Below are 15,187 nucleotides of genomic sequence, written 5' to 3' on the forward strand. Positions count from 1 at the left end.
CTTACACTCACAAAACCAAAACCAGACATGGGACTATTGGGTTGCTGAAACATCACAAGAATTCATATCCAAAAGGCCCCCTCCAGCCTCACCAATCCTGGTCTCTTTGAGCCATGTGGTGCTTGGAGAATGTTTCAGCCCAGGCTTTCAGTGAGAGGGTAGGCACTGTAAAGTGGATCAGAATCCCTAAAACTCTGTATGTAAAAGGAATATTGGACTCTGAAATGAGCTATCTTAGCACCTCAGGAAAGAGGATGCATGCCTATTTGGTTAATCTACCCAAACAAATTAGTAGCCGAGGTCCTGCACAGGGTGGTGTCAGTAAAATCACATGATTTGGGATTTATTTTTATTTTTTTAAGCATTGCTGTGCACTGCTCTGTGCAGCTTTTTACCAAGATCTCTAATAACATCTTTACTCCTTCCCTCTCTTCCTTCACTCACATCTTTTCTGGCACAGCTGGCGTAGACATCTCCCAAGAAGACACAAAGTTAAAATCCCCTGGTCCAGGCAAGTCATCGTTTGTCACTTCTCTGTCCAGGTTGGTCAGAGTGTACCTAGGAGCTTTTATTAATTTAGCTTTCCCACACTATTGTTGCTGCCCTGCTTCTCCTATCTAATTAGGAACTCATTTCCTGAGGGATACACATCTCCCAGAGAGGAAACAATAAGAAACATTCAGTAATTACTAGCCTGTGCTATAAGTTTATTTTAAGGCTATAATTGCTGGGAGTTCCAAGAGATTTGGGGGATATTTATTGTTATAGCAGAGCGAGTCAAAGGACTGGCACTAGGGTAGAAGGCTTTCATCTCTGGGTCACTGCTTCAAACCCAGCACAGGTCAACAACAGCCAAAAACTGTTTTAAACCAACAAGTCCTCAGAGGTGAATGTGGTGTTTCTTTAGGGGCCTTCACCCATTTCCAAGCAGGCTCCCAGACCCACTGCCTCTGGGTGATCCCACCAGCAGAGTGAATACTGGTCTGATATTGCCACACAAATTTTCAATCATCTACAGATCCATGATATGAGCACCCTTCGTGCAGCCAAAATAAAGCAAATGCTGTGAAATGAGTATGAAATCTTCATTGGCATGGTGAGCTCCAGGTGTCTCTACCCTGAGCATGGGCCAGTCGATTGAGAGGTGTGGATGTGAGACCCGAGCCAGGCTTCTATTGAAATACTCCATTAGCCCACCAGCCTCTCATTCATTCAGTGACAGACCCCATGAACTGCTGGCTATAGCCCGTAGATCTCTTTGAAGGCTACAGAGACCATATATCTTCCTCATGCTCAGCTCCTGTGCTCCCAGGCTTTCGACACTTCCCATTGCAGCTTTGCTCCTTGGTCCTTGTCTCTTGCAATAGCCACTTCCACGACGTCCAAGATGCTTTCACGTGGACACGGCAGGAGAAAACAGTGATGGCTGGCCAGCCAGCGTGATATCTGAGATTGCAGCAGGGCTGGCCCAGCTCCAGCATGGACATCGGGGAGAACTGCAGTCTTGGAGCCAGTTTCTAGCCTTACTTATGTGAGCCTGACTCCCACATAACTCAATAAAATTCTTTGCGACAATTGCACATGAAGCTCATGCACATTCAAAATCCGGATCAGGTCCCACATTTGCAAACACTGCTGTAAATGTTGGCTCAGGGCAAATGGTGAGGTGGGCTCTGGCAGGTTGAGCTTACACCCTGCCTTTTGAGGAGCGTATTTCCCATTTATGAATTGAAGGCTTCTTCTCAGTCCCACTGACAGCTCTTGGTTTGGCCAGGCTCAGCTTGGTTTCCTGGGAATGCCTGAGGGCAGAGCTGAGATTTGAAGCATTAAAACCTGAAAGACACAATTTTATGAACAAGAAAAACAGAAGGTGCACTTGATCTTGACACCTTTACACAACCTGTGTGTTTCCTCAAATGAGCCTTGCCTAAGCCTCCCAGGGGCTCAGCATGAGGTTTGTAAATGTGGACAATTTCATTTTTGATGAGCAGAGCTAAATTACACAGCTTTTCTCACATCTGTTACTTAATTGGCTGAGACATTTGAAATTAGACTTAATTACTTTTCTCACTCCATTAATACCCAGCGATGGTTGATTTCTGTTTTGTGAGAAGCACTGGAGCTTTTGCTGAATTACTCAACCACAACCTCATTGTGACGGATCGTAGGAAGCAATATCAACAACAGCCGCGGCTGGTTTATGCTAAAATGCCTTACACATCCAACCTGCTTCTCACCCAGCTCCATGGGCTGTAGTTAAGCCTCCTTGGATCACACATTACTTTACTTTGTGGACTGCTCGTTCTTACTGGGTTGCAGTGAGAGAGTGGGCTCCCAGTGCTCTCTGCTGGCAGATGCTTTGCTGCTATCCCACACTGCTTGGCTTGGCACATTCTTGGGTGTCTGTCTTTGCCCCAGGTTATTCTGGCAGGATCTCTCCTCCCCATTTAAATTCTTGTGGCCAAGGAGAACCACACCACATTGAGGTCAACCAGTAAAGTGGCCGTGCAAGCTCTCCAGCTGCCCTCTCCCTCTAAGCTTGCATGTGCATCCCTAGAGAGGGTTGGGAACAGATGCAGCTCTGCATTTTCTGACTTTCCTCAGCATCTTCCACACCTCAGACAACACAAACAAGGGAGCAAAGAGGGTGACTTGAGTCTCCAGGGGAAATCAGGAGGCCAAGAGATTGGTCTGATCCAGGAAAAACTGCAGTTGCTCCAAGGAAAGGCCTTCAGGACAGAGTTTCCTGCAGCATTTTCAGGGGATCAGAAAGATGCAGATAATTTTGCAAATGTAAAATAAAGATAATTCAGAAAAAAAATATATATATATCTAGCAACAAATGTCTTGCTGCTAGGTAAATCATCTTCTGTTTTTCTAGTCTCCTGGAAAATACAGACAATACTCCTTAATGAGATTAATATTTTTGGTCAAAATCATTTGAGTCTCTTCCCAGCGTTCACCTCCACTGGAAAGAGAAAAGGAGAACCCTTCTGCTCATGGCTTCTAGGATGTGATTGTGCCACATTGCAATAATGGCTGTGCTCCATGGTCAGATTCATACCAACCTTACCTGTATGTGGATTTGTTTGTTTGTTTATTTTTAAAGCTTATAAAATTATTTGTTTTAAAATTATTGTATTGTTTTAAAAGCTTATAAAATTATTTGCTCTCTTTTTTCACTAACTCCAATACGTGAATTTTGTGCAACTCAAATGGAAAAAATATCGTCAGAGTTCTGCCTAGCACTTGTAAAATCATAGAATCACAGCATGGTTGAGGCTGGAAGGGATCTCTGGAGGTCATCTGGTCCAAACCCCTGCTGAAGCAGGGAAATGTTACATCCTCCCAGACTACTGGTTCCTATGAAATCAGAAATCTGTCTTTTTCTTTTTTTTTCTTTTTTTTTTTTTTTTTTTAGTTTCAGCACATTTCAAAGCAGAGGCACAATGCACTCCTGACCTTCCTGTCATCATGCAGGGCATTTTTACACCCGTCCACAACGTGTCTGCTCCTTACCATGCTCTAACATCTCCCTTGATAGCCTTCTCCATGAAGTTGTTATCTCAAAAGGAAACAGATGGGAAAGAGCCGTAAGTAGTACAAGGCATTCCTTCTTAGCTGTCTTCCAGAAACACGAGACTGAAATCCTCTAAACTTTCTGTGTAAAGATACATAGAAAACAATGAAAATCTAATCTTCTTCCCAAAACACTAGAAAAAACACAGTGCTGTCTATGTCCCTAAGTGAGCTGAGGAGCAGCTGTTCCCTGGTGTAATCTGGGCAGAAGGCGTGCAGCCTGCAACCCTGGCCCTTTTCAGACAGTTATCCCATCAGCACTGAGTCGTCCCATCACAGAGACACATCATTCCTCCTGAAATGGCTGTTTCCCAAGCATTGCCTCCAAGCAATGCTTGCTTCTAGCTTCTCTGAAAAATCCCAGCCCGGGAAAACTGCCAGTAAGTCCCTGCTGCTGCTGGGCTTTGCAGTGTCAGCACAGCTGAGGGACAATTGGGGTTGCAGGTTGGGACTGACCAAGTACTTCCCACGCTGTGAGCAGCAGCTGAGGAGCAAAAGCCATCATCAAATAGGTGGCTGGCAGGTCTGCATGCTCCTGTCCTTGGAGAGTCACAGAGTAAAGCCTGGCAAACACCCCGCTGGTTTCCCTAAATCTGCACCATATTTCCCATGTATCAACACGGTCTCATCTCTGGGGCTGAATGGCTAAAAAAATAAAAAAAATAATTAAAAAAATAAAAAAAATAATAATAAAAAAAGTCCAAGTGGTTTCCTGACCTCGACATGTGCAGTGACAATACCATTGCTGTCCTGACGGCATCACGGTCAGAGCAGGCAGAAGCAGCCCCCCGCTGCGACAAACAGCGCCTGATAAATCAGCTGCTGGAGTAACTGCCTGGTCTCTTTCTCCTTTAGCCACTGTGCAGAGCTGCTGCAGAACAAGCTTTTAGGAAATACCGGGCCTCACCCCCTCCACCTGCACAGCAGGAAATGTGCATGTGTCCTTGTGTCCCTGCAGCTGGCAGCTGTGACCACTGTCCAAATTAATGAACACCAGAACAGGAAATATCACAAAGTGCTTCTTTGACCTTTCCTAGTCACAGTGTCCTTGTAATTTGCAGGAGGCATCGCAGAAGGATTACAAAGGACCTCACAGAGCACAGAGGTGCGGGATAGGACTTTGTGCCATGCGCTGCTTGCTTGGGGCTGTCCGTGAGTGTGCTTTGTGTGTGCACCCCTAGGAACAGGTTCCCAAAGGATGGTGAATTCCCCATCATTTTGAATCTTTGCCTGAAGTAAGGACACGCTCATGCCAGAAACACTGATGCTGACACATGTATCCATTGCTCTGGGAGAGGTCAGGTATACTAGATTCCATTTTGGTCTCAAAAATCTTAAAAGAAAGACCTCTATTTCATTTCAGCCTTGCCATTGCACCTGCTAGCAGCATCCCAGCCTGGACTGTAGGACCTCCTGCACTGCTGACACTTGCAATTCTAAGCAAAAACACCATAAAAATCTTTCTGCCAGACAAACACACTCCATCTCCTACTGACACCTGTTTTCCTCCCCTCCTGCCTAGGAGGGAGCTCATTGCTCCAATTGCTAATAACCTTTCCCTGGTCTCCATCCTAGATTTATTCATAGCTGCTTCATGCCCATTTGTTCTCACGCCAACATTGTCCCTAGGCTGAAATAGCTCTTTTCTCTCCCAAGTGTATTTATAGACAGCCGTCACATCCTCCCCTGGGCTTTTGTTTTGCTAAACTAAACAAGCCAAGCCCAGCAGCCCTGTCTCACATGACAGGTTCTGCTTAGTCCCAATCCTTTCCATGCTTGCTCCAACCTCAGGACAGCTTCCCAGTACCAGGAGGTCTGACCTGCTCCAGATGTCCCCTCATTGCAGATGTCCCATCACCCAGATGTCCAGGTCATTGCAGGCCCTATACACGGAGCCTGGGCGAGGGAAGAACAGAGAGAAAAGATGCAGCAGATGTTTTTTTCACCCAGATACACAAGCCAGTAGCTCCCACCTGTTACCACCCCACACAACTGATACAACACCTGTGATGGGGCAGATCCATCGTGTTTGCAGGTAGCACAGCCCAGAGCCAAGACTTCACAGCTGGTCCAAGGGAAGATGTGTGCTGAAAACCAGCTGAGCACTTAGTCCCACAGTGATTTCTTCCTCAGCTGGGAGGATTTCTCATGCCCATCCTGTTCTGTTAGTGTCATGAGCCCATCCTATAAACAGATTTTGTCCAATGACTACAGAGAAATACAGAACAGCAGGACAGTGAATTGGTTAACCTTATGAGAGAAGAAATAATTTGTGGGTATTGAGGGAAGGTGGACACACCTGGACACAGCTGACAATGATATGGAAAGCTGGGAAGGGGAAGGAAAAGACGCAGCAAAGCCATCATGTAATCTGAGCACAGATTGCCCTGTGGCATGAAATCCTTTGAATTTCTTCCCCCTCCTACTAAGCAGAGAAGCAGACAAGTTGCACAGGGACCCTAAATTATTAAGGTTCCTAATTAAGATCCTGATTAAGGACCTCATCTCACAGCTCACTTTTAGAACTTTCATCTTCTTTGGACATGTATTGTTCCCCTTACTTGATGATTTTAAAGGTTATATTGCCATTAAGCCTTGTCTTGATCATGCTTAAAGCAGCATTTAGCCATTGAGATATATATTACTGGGGAAAAAAAAAAAAAAAAGAAAAAAAAAAAAGAAAAAAAAAAGCTGCCTGCCTGGAAACAAGGAGGTTATTATAAACATCCTGCAGTCTCGAAGAATCAGGCTTCATGTCAGCTCTCTGTGGCAAAGGACATAAGGATTATGATGAGTTTCCCTACAAGTGTACATTTATTTTGATTTTGCTGACAGATGGGTGTTCAGGCAGCTGATTCACCTGGGCTGGGACTTTCCTATTCATCATGCATAGGGAAGGTTATAATAACTTCTCAGAAAACTAGAAACTCAAATAAGACCATGGAAAGTTACTCTGAAGTGACCTGATGTCCCAAGATATTGTGTTTCATTGTTTATATGTTTATTTACTAGGAGGAAAACCTAGCAGTAATTTCTGCTATGCAAAATGCTAATATTTTAGAAATTCTTGGCCTGTGCAGAACTTTTCCTACTTGGCGATGACCACGGGTGATCTAATTCAGATTTGACTGCACTAAGCTGAATGGCTCCAGATACTAGATATGCCCCAAAACTTCAGCAACACATGCTGCTTGACACAGAAAAGAGAAATCACAGATTTTAAGCCCATGCATTGCTGAGAAATTTCCCCTTGTGAGCCAATGTGCCTGAGGGAAGACTGCTGCTGTGGACACCTCTCCTTAGGGTCATGCTATGTCCTAAATGGCCTAACAGTTAGAAGCTCTCAGGCAGCAAAATGTTGCCATCACTGCAATCGCCTGCTTGTCACCAGCTCCAGACACACCACTGGGAGAGGAGGAGGAGTGGTGAAGACCAACAGAGAACAAGTCTGTGAGGTTTTGGCAATTTTAGCAAGCTGTTTTCCATGCTGCTAGCTTTTCTGCCCAGATTGCCCTCTGATCCCATTTCGTTATAGGATGTCAGAAAGGGGTTATGTGCTTGAGAAGATGGGGACAGTCATAAAGCCACCATGGGAGAAGGTCAGATAGAAAAGTCCTCCAGGTGCAACAACTCCAAATAAAGCCAACAAACCCAGAGAAACATCTGTGTTTAGAAGGCTCCAGATTTTGAGCTGTGTTTGAAATCCCAGTAAATAAAGGTTCTGAACCATCCATCTGTCATACAAGGCTCCATCAATATCTGAAGTACGATAGCTCTGCTGGGAGAGACAGCAAAGTGGTCGAAATGGGGCATCATAACGGAGGTGTAAGGAAAGGCTTCTTAACTTGTGTTTCAGGCAGGGGATATTTAATGTAATTAGTCAGATTTTTATACACGGATATGAATGACAGTTGATGACATTCCTGACAAGCAATTTACAATTAGTGAGCTCCTTACACTCCCTCTTAACATATACAAACAGATGACTGTGCCTTTAGCAAAGCAGCTGATTCACCTTCAGCCTAGCACTAAAACAACCTTAGTCCAACCAGTTCATCTGATAGTTCAAGTATTCTATTGTTGGGTTAGTTCAGTATTTTATTAATAAAAATCTTAGCCTCAGAGATGTTTTCTTGGTTTTAGGTTAGTTTATTTAACAGCTCCAATAAAATATTTAAAACTGAAACTGATACTGGACCCATCTCTCTGGAGCAGCCCTGCTCCAAAGCCTTGGAGGAGCTGGAGCGGATGCCAGGCGGGCAGTTGAAAGGCAATTTCCCCCAATAAATCTGTGCTCCCACACACTGGGAAGCTGTTAACTGTGAGCGTGGGGAACTCGGCTCAAAGAGTGTCTGGCTGCAGAGGACCACACAAGGTGCAAGGCAGAGGAGAACTGGGCCATAAATTATCACTTCATTATGTTACTAGTTAAATAGCCTTTGGGGTGGTGGCTGCCATCCCCCTTCCATTTGTTTTGCTGACTTCCTCCTCCAGAGCATCTCTACTTTGCCCCACTCCTCCTCAGCCTGCCTGGTGGAGAGATACTTCACGCCTGAACATCATCAGGCTCCATGAGCTCTCCACTTTTCCCCACTCCTGGCATGTCCTGAGGGTGACAACAACAGAAAGTGGGGATTTGGGACTTCTTAAGGGTGTCTTTGGTGTGCACCTTCCCTGCATGGCAGATTCATATATTTGGAAGCCACAGGAGGCAACGTTTTAGAGTAGGCCATCATGGCATTGAGGTTCAGAAAGGCTGTGTGAATTGGTAAATGAAAAATGGTCCTTGGCTATTCAGAGTTTGAATGAAAAGTTGTTAAGAGACCCCGGGGTATTTATGATTAACTTACAAGTTTTTAGGATGCCATGGAAACTGGAGCTTTGTCCTTCACCACATGGTCCATCATCAGACAGAAGAACAATGCTGCTTTATCTATGTTCTCCTTTATTGCAGTACAAAGAAAGAAGAAAGGCAATTCCTAAAAAAAATTACCATACAGCCCGATTTTCTAGAATTCTTTGGGATCAACATTTTTAGAAAAGAGGAAGTCAGAAGTTTGTTTAGAAGTACCTGGGTACTTACGTGTTGTTTTGTCATTATAAATGGCCATGTCCCAGGAGGCAGAAACTGGAGGCAAGGGACACTGAAAGGAGCTGGGATTTATGATTCCTCTGTTCAGGGCGGTGGGCAATGCGGTCTGCAAACTGCAGCCTTATCAACCTGTATATGTACTTCAGGTAACACATTATGCAGTAAAGACCCACATACCAATGCTCCTGAAGATACCACAAGAAGTATAAATACTTTTTTTGAAAAAACTTTAGGTTTTCTACCTGTGAAAAATCATTTAAAATGATGGTACTCTGCTAACACAAAGAAGAGCAAAGCCACAGTAAACACTTGGCCATAAATGCCAAAGACCTTAGCAGCCTTCCTTGCCCTCTCTCCTATATGATTGCTCTCTGTGATATCCATGTGATAGAGACCTCTGACCTCTTCCCCCTCCTGGTAGGCACCTGTGCACCTTCTCATCAGCACAAATTCTCACATGTTCATATTGATTCTGGCTCAAAAGTTATTTCTGCCAAGCCCCAAGAAGATCCCAAAGGCTTTTCTAGCAGTAGACACTCAGAACTGATGACACTCAGCACCCAGCATTTATCATAACCACTATCAAGTCAGCTACAACCAGCAAAGGGGCCGACTGCGGGATGCTGGTCCTCATCTGGCCATGAATTCACTCCGCTCTTGCAGCCAGCAAGAGAGGGCAGGATGAATTGCCCCAAATCCCCAGAGCAGGGCTGATATTTATGGACAATGCTAAAAATTATGGCACGAGGAAATCAGCAAGCTGGAAAGCCATGCTGGCTGCAGCTCTGTAGGAAGCACTGGGGCGGAAAAGCAAAGTTTGCCAAATGGATGAGGAAAAATGCGTTAAGGATGCTTTTGCTGCCTTTTTTTTTCTTTAAAAAAAAAAAAAAAGTTTCCAAGGACATTTTACAAACAATGAACCAGAGAAGAAAATGTAGAACTAGTTTTTAAAAATAGTGCCTGGCCAGGGAAGGCAGCTGCAGTTCAAATGGAGTTGAAATTAGTGAATGACAAATATTTTCTTCAAGTTTTTAGCTCTAGCAGATCTTGCCCAACCTACCTCCAGAGCAGCATGGATATCAGGGTCCTCATGCCTTTTACCTGGCCAAACTATCTTCTTGTCTTTGCTCATTGCAATAAATGTAACTAGCAGGAGCATTAAGATCTCATTTCTCTCCCTATCATCCCAACCAGCTCTTGTTTCTCCTCTCTCCACCCCAGATGCAACAAAACACTTTAGCATCTGCTTGACTTCTAGCCCTGTGCTTTGATCCTCCTTGCTTTAGATGAATTCAAGCACATGCCCATTGCTGGGCTGGATCTGGCCCTCAGAGCTACCTGCTTCTCCTCTCCAGAGTCATTGCAATGAACATCAGTCAGGCACCCCACAAAACCCTTGTGCAGGTACCACATCTCAGTCCTGGTCAGGATTGCAGCTGTAAAACCAGCCCCTGAATCACAAAACAACCAGCACCTCTGTTTTGAGGAGCCTCCCAACAGCAGCACCATCTTGTTTCAGGAACAACTGGTTTATGGGGCTTGTAAGTGGATGGAAATACTTTTACTTAAAGGCAGGCAGGGGCATGGAGCATGAACAAAAGAGAAATTACGGAACTGAAGAGGAGCTGCTGCCGCAAACCTGATCCCATGACAGCTAAAATGTCAGGCAAAATGTATTAGAGGACATAGTCTCTGCCCCTCAAAGGATGGGAGATACCAAAATCATCAGTGAGTTAAAGCAAAAATCAAATCAAACCATTAAACCAAATAGCAAATGGAAGTTATTAATTTCTTTTAATTAATTAATTATTCCATTAATTTCATTATTTTATCTTGAAATATCCGTTGAAACAGAAGGGAGTATTTTTATATTTTATTTTATTTCTAAGTATAACAAACGTCAGCATCCAGGCCAACCAGAAAATTGGCATTTCAAAACAGAACTGGAGAAAAAAATAAAATAAAAAAAAAAAATAAAAAGATGTCTACATAGATTTTAAAGCCTTCCTGCCTGAATTTTGCATCAGAATCAGCATTTTTACTGGGGTTTGTTAAGTTATCTAAGAGCTTAGTTGCAAGAAAGATGCAATTTAAACTCTCTTTAGGGTCCAAACTTTTTGGGATGTTTTCAGCTGGAGATGGAAATGGCAGAACAGTAAGTTAATGGCATAAAAGGAAGGGACCAGGCTTCTTTGTTATATCCCTGGTGGAATTTATCCCCTGGGGATGGGGCTGAGCAGAGGCCAGGCCTTAAGCCCTGCTGCAGTAAGAGATCCAATGCCTGTGTCTGGATGGAGAGAGGTGTTTTATCCGGTGAGAACCAGGACACCCTGGAGCAATGGCCCACCAAGAGCCCTGGAGAGGAGATCCACACGAGCGAAGATCTCATAACTGGGGCAGTCAACATTTTGTTCTTGTCAAGTCTTGTTTTTTTAAATCTGTCCTGAGGTCCATCTCCTCCAGCATCCCTCAGGATTTGGGTCTAATAAGGGGCTAATAAACAATTTTCTCCGTCAGAGACTCCTCTGACCTGAGAGAGGCCAAGAGGGGCTGAGCACAACGGCCTGGGTACTGGCACTGTGGGTATGCAGGTAAGGCTCAGCACTCTGGTTGTGGCCATTGCCAAGCAAAGAAGGGGTGCCTCAGGGCAGATTTGTTATTTATAATCTTGTTTAATTTCAGACATCAAGGAAAAAATACCATCACCACCACCAATGCGGCGTGGCCCCAGCCGTCAGTGAAATAAACATCTGGACCTAAACTCAGCTGTGAAGTTTTTTGGCTTGTGTTTTTCTTCCACTTCAATTAAGGTAGATGGAGCAGCAAAGCCAGCATAGGAGTGTGTCATACAAAGAAGAAACACCAAAGAAAGGGGTTGTCCCCAGAAAAGATTGCATGGCCACAGACCTTCCATACAATTTCCATAAATTACATGTGGATTTGGCTGCACCTTGGAATAAAGCACCCTGGAAGGGGCCTCTGTTGTTCCTGGCACCTCCTGAGCATCCTATGGGAACCTTCTGCTGGTCCCTTCAGGCTTGGCCAGCACCGAGCACAGCCGTGGGGAGGCATTTGCCCATGTGAGGAAAATGTTAGATCCTCCCTTGCTTTGATTTTGTCCCAGCCCAATTATAAATTTCTGCAAGCCATCCCCAGGCTCGGTGTAGGGTCGGAGCCATCCAGGACCTACTTCCCTCCGGTGCTTTGGATGCAGCCACCTGGCTGGCCATGAAGATGTTTGCTAGGGTCCATCACCTGCCAGTTGGCCTCAGTGCTGAGAAATGTCCCTGGGCACATTTCATTCCCTAGTACAGATATAGCTGGAGAGACCACAGCCCTCTGTGTATTTCTTTTTGCAAGGCAAACAAAACACTTGCATATGTTAAATTAAAATGATTAAAACAATTTTAAAATTTCTGTTGAGAAATTATTGCAGCTTTTGACCAGTTTTACTAAATGTTCTTGGGTAATTTTAGCCTTCACATGGAAACTCATCCCATGAAGAGCAGAATTTTTTTTTCTGCGTTGCTGTACAGGTCTAGCTGCTGCTACAATGAAACCTGACTCTGGTTTTGGTTTTAACGACCTGTCAGAGGCCCAGAGGGCAGGACCTCTCTCATTTCTGACAAATAAAAATAAATAAGATTCAAATATAAGCTTTGGGAGACATTTTCTTAAAGGTTTCTATAAAATAGGGTTACAAGTCACAGTAGATCCAGGTCTTTGTAATCATTTTTAATAGGAAACTTATATGATTTAAAAAAAAAAAAAAAAAAAAAAAAACTTTTATATGAAAAGATTAAATGACTTCTTGATATTATATGTATTTGTATTTTTTTTATGAAAACAACAGTTAGAGGAACCCACTGACTGTGAAATTTGAGTGTAAATTGGAACCAAGGCTGAGTTAAAATTCTGGGTGCTTGGGGCTGGGACTTTGAAGTTACTTTCCACAAACACGAGCTAGGAAGTTCAAGTGCAAATGGGCAGTTTATGAGCAGGATTAGCTGACTTAGAGCCTTTCACCCGAAGGCATCCTAAAACAAGTGCACACAAGGCTCTTCACCCATCTGCACAGTGCAATCCCTTCTCTTCTGGAAGGGGCATCAGTTTGGCACCCTGCAACATGATGGGAACCTTAAGAAGAGGAATTTCAAAAGACAGAATCCAACCAAAACCTTACAGAATTGCCCCCTTTGCTTTGCAAATACATACCATGGGCAATTTTTTTGTTTGTTTGTTTAGTTTCCTACTTCAGGGAAAGTTTTTCTACCATCCCTGTTTATAACCCTGTACTACCCAGTTAAAATCAAATGTCAAGTCCTCATAAGCATCTGTCCCTCAGCCAGAGGTTGTTTTTCTTCACGGATGAATCAAGCATACTGAGTAAATCACATGAATCACCAACGGAAACATCATCCTTACAGCATCATCTCACATTTATGAATAAGGAGCTTGTTTTGCAAGTCCCCAGAGAAGAAATAAAGCAGTGAGAGCCCAGGGAGGGGCCCAGGACTTTCACAACCACTTTGTTTTAACAGGTCACAAACAATAAGGTGTCTCCCCCCTCCAAAAATAAAATAAAATAAAATAAAATTATGGTCAGTTGCTTTACAAACCATCATTCAATTTAGAAGTCCTTTTATTAATAAGAAAATGCTTACACTGATGACATAGCCCAACAACCCAGTTATAAATCGCATAAATCTGTTGCAATGGTTACAAATGGGCAGCATGATTTATGGCCGGGGCCACTGACTTCTACACCTGACATAAAACTTTGTAGGCAATCAGCCACATGTTTCATTTTAGTTTTATATTTGGCATATAAATCAGGTAGTGAAAGGGACTCTCCCTCCACCCCCACTCCTCCCCTTTAAACAGATGAAGCAAATCTTTTACAAGCAGCGTGTAGCTCTCTGCAGCAAGGACACAACGCAAGGTATGGAAAATATTACACTGCGATTTCATTAATTTCACATGAACCAACCTGAAGTGCAGTGACCTGCCCTGCAGAGCAGGCAGGTTTAGAGGAGAAAAACCATGCGGGTCACTGTGGAAAAACCCTTGAGAAAACAAGTTGTTTTCCTGCACCACAAATGCCATTTATTTCCAGGTTTTGCAAACCTGGGAAAGGTTTACAAGGAAGGTTTGTGGGAGACCTTTCCCTCCTGAAGCCAAGCTGAGTTTGGCCTTGCTTTTGAGGTGAAGGTGAACAACATAACCCCATAAAGGCGGTTTGACCATGAACAGGATGGAGCAGAAAAGGAAACTCGACAATCAATAACTGGCTTTGGGGAGTTACTCTTGATAGGTGTTAACAAAATAATTCACTGCCCAGCATGTAGTGCACGATCTCTCTCCTCTTCAAATCCTAAAGCAGTTGTCCTTATAGCTCAAAGCTTCACATCTGAGCCCCAGCTTCATGCTGGACAACCATTTTTGTTAAAAATAAATGCATCAGGGGCACATTTCAGTCATTTTAGGGCATTCTGGGAAAACTTTCAAGTTTCTCCTGCATCTGTGTGACCCAGGTCCAAAGCCTGTCAAAACCAGAAAATCTTTTGAGCATTGGCAAGATCAGCCAGATCTTTGTGCAAAGTAGCTAAATATTTTCTTTACAGTCCCGAATAAGTGCTGTTCCACTTATCTTGGTGTAAATACAAATGTATGATTTTCAACAAGTGAAAGATCAGACCCAAAAATACGGGAAACTTTCTACAGATAGTACATACAGAAGTGAGATGAAATGTAAAACAACACATGATTACCTAAAAGAAAGGTTATTTTAAATAAGTGTCATAAATCTCAGGAATCTTCCTCCAATTGCACAAGTTATCTTATCTCAGCTGGATGAAGTCCTGACAAAGGTTTTTATATGCTGTCTTCCAGGGATGTGATTTTTTCCACAACAGAGGTGTTGGCCATTTCTGGAAGCTCTTGCTATGAGTCAGGCATGTACTGCTTTTCCATTTTCTCAGAAGAACTCTTTAAATACACTTGAGGCAATGGAAAGCCATCTGGAGGCAGAGGTTGAAGGATGGGTTATGACTGCTTCGTTCAGTGATGCAGACCTCTGAAAACAGGATAATAAACAGGCTCTGCAATGTCAAAGCAGGATTTTTGTCAGAATTAATCCACTATTTATTTACTTATAAGCTTCAGCAATTTTATGTGATATATTTTATGAACACAAGCTTCTTGCAAACTTCAGTTAGGCTCTGATCAACCATTTAAGTTGCTCCACCACTCAGTTTCTTAGTGCAGTCAAGGCATTTGCATACCCTCAGATGATAACTACATCTCTAATAACACAGGTGTCTGCATTCCCATTCAGACAGCTGATGTCTCGTCTCTGCTAAGAAATTCCTCTATGCTGTAACCTAGTCAGACACTAACTGTAATTGGGTTCATCCGATGTGCAAAGTGGAAAACAAACGATTTGTTTATTACAGGATTATCTGTTTTGATGTTAGCTGAAGTTTCATTATTTATTAAAGAATAATTTGCAGAAAA

At 43.4% G+C, this 15,187-nt stretch overlaps 2 long non-coding RNA genes across 5 annotated transcripts; one reads left to right on the plus strand and one right to left on the minus strand.

Annotated features, from left to right (window-relative positions):
* Window positions 1-1,523: 1,523 nt before the first annotated feature.
* LOC118166463 lies at window positions 1,524-9,030 on the minus strand. Of its 4 annotated transcripts, none has more exons than XR_004750510.1 (6): window positions 8,914-9,030; window positions 8,663-8,800; window positions 8,430-8,558; window positions 5,584-7,354; window positions 5,400-5,475; window positions 1,524-2,746 (listed from the first exon to the last, which is right to left on the minus strand). It is a non-coding gene; the product is annotated as an uncharacterized LOC118166463 (long non-coding RNA). The 4 variants fall into 4 exon arrangements; XR_004750511.1 differs by having other exon boundaries at window positions 1,524-1,833; window positions 5,584-7,357; XR_004750509.1 differs by having other exon boundaries at window positions 5,584-7,357.
* On the plus strand, window positions 4,345-5,315 carry LOC118166464. Its single transcript, XR_004750513.1, has 2 exons — window positions 4,345-4,855; window positions 4,943-5,315. It is a non-coding gene; the product is annotated as an uncharacterized LOC118166464 (long non-coding RNA).
* Window positions 9,031-15,187: the final 6,157 nt, after the last annotated feature.

The sequence above is a fragment of the Oxyura jamaicensis genome, chromosome 4, assembly GCF_011077185.1.
Source record: "Oxyura jamaicensis isolate SHBP4307 breed ruddy duck chromosome 4, BPBGC_Ojam_1.0, whole genome shotgun sequence".
Taxonomy (NCBI): domain Eukaryota; kingdom Metazoa; phylum Chordata; class Aves; order Anseriformes; family Anatidae; genus Oxyura; species Oxyura jamaicensis.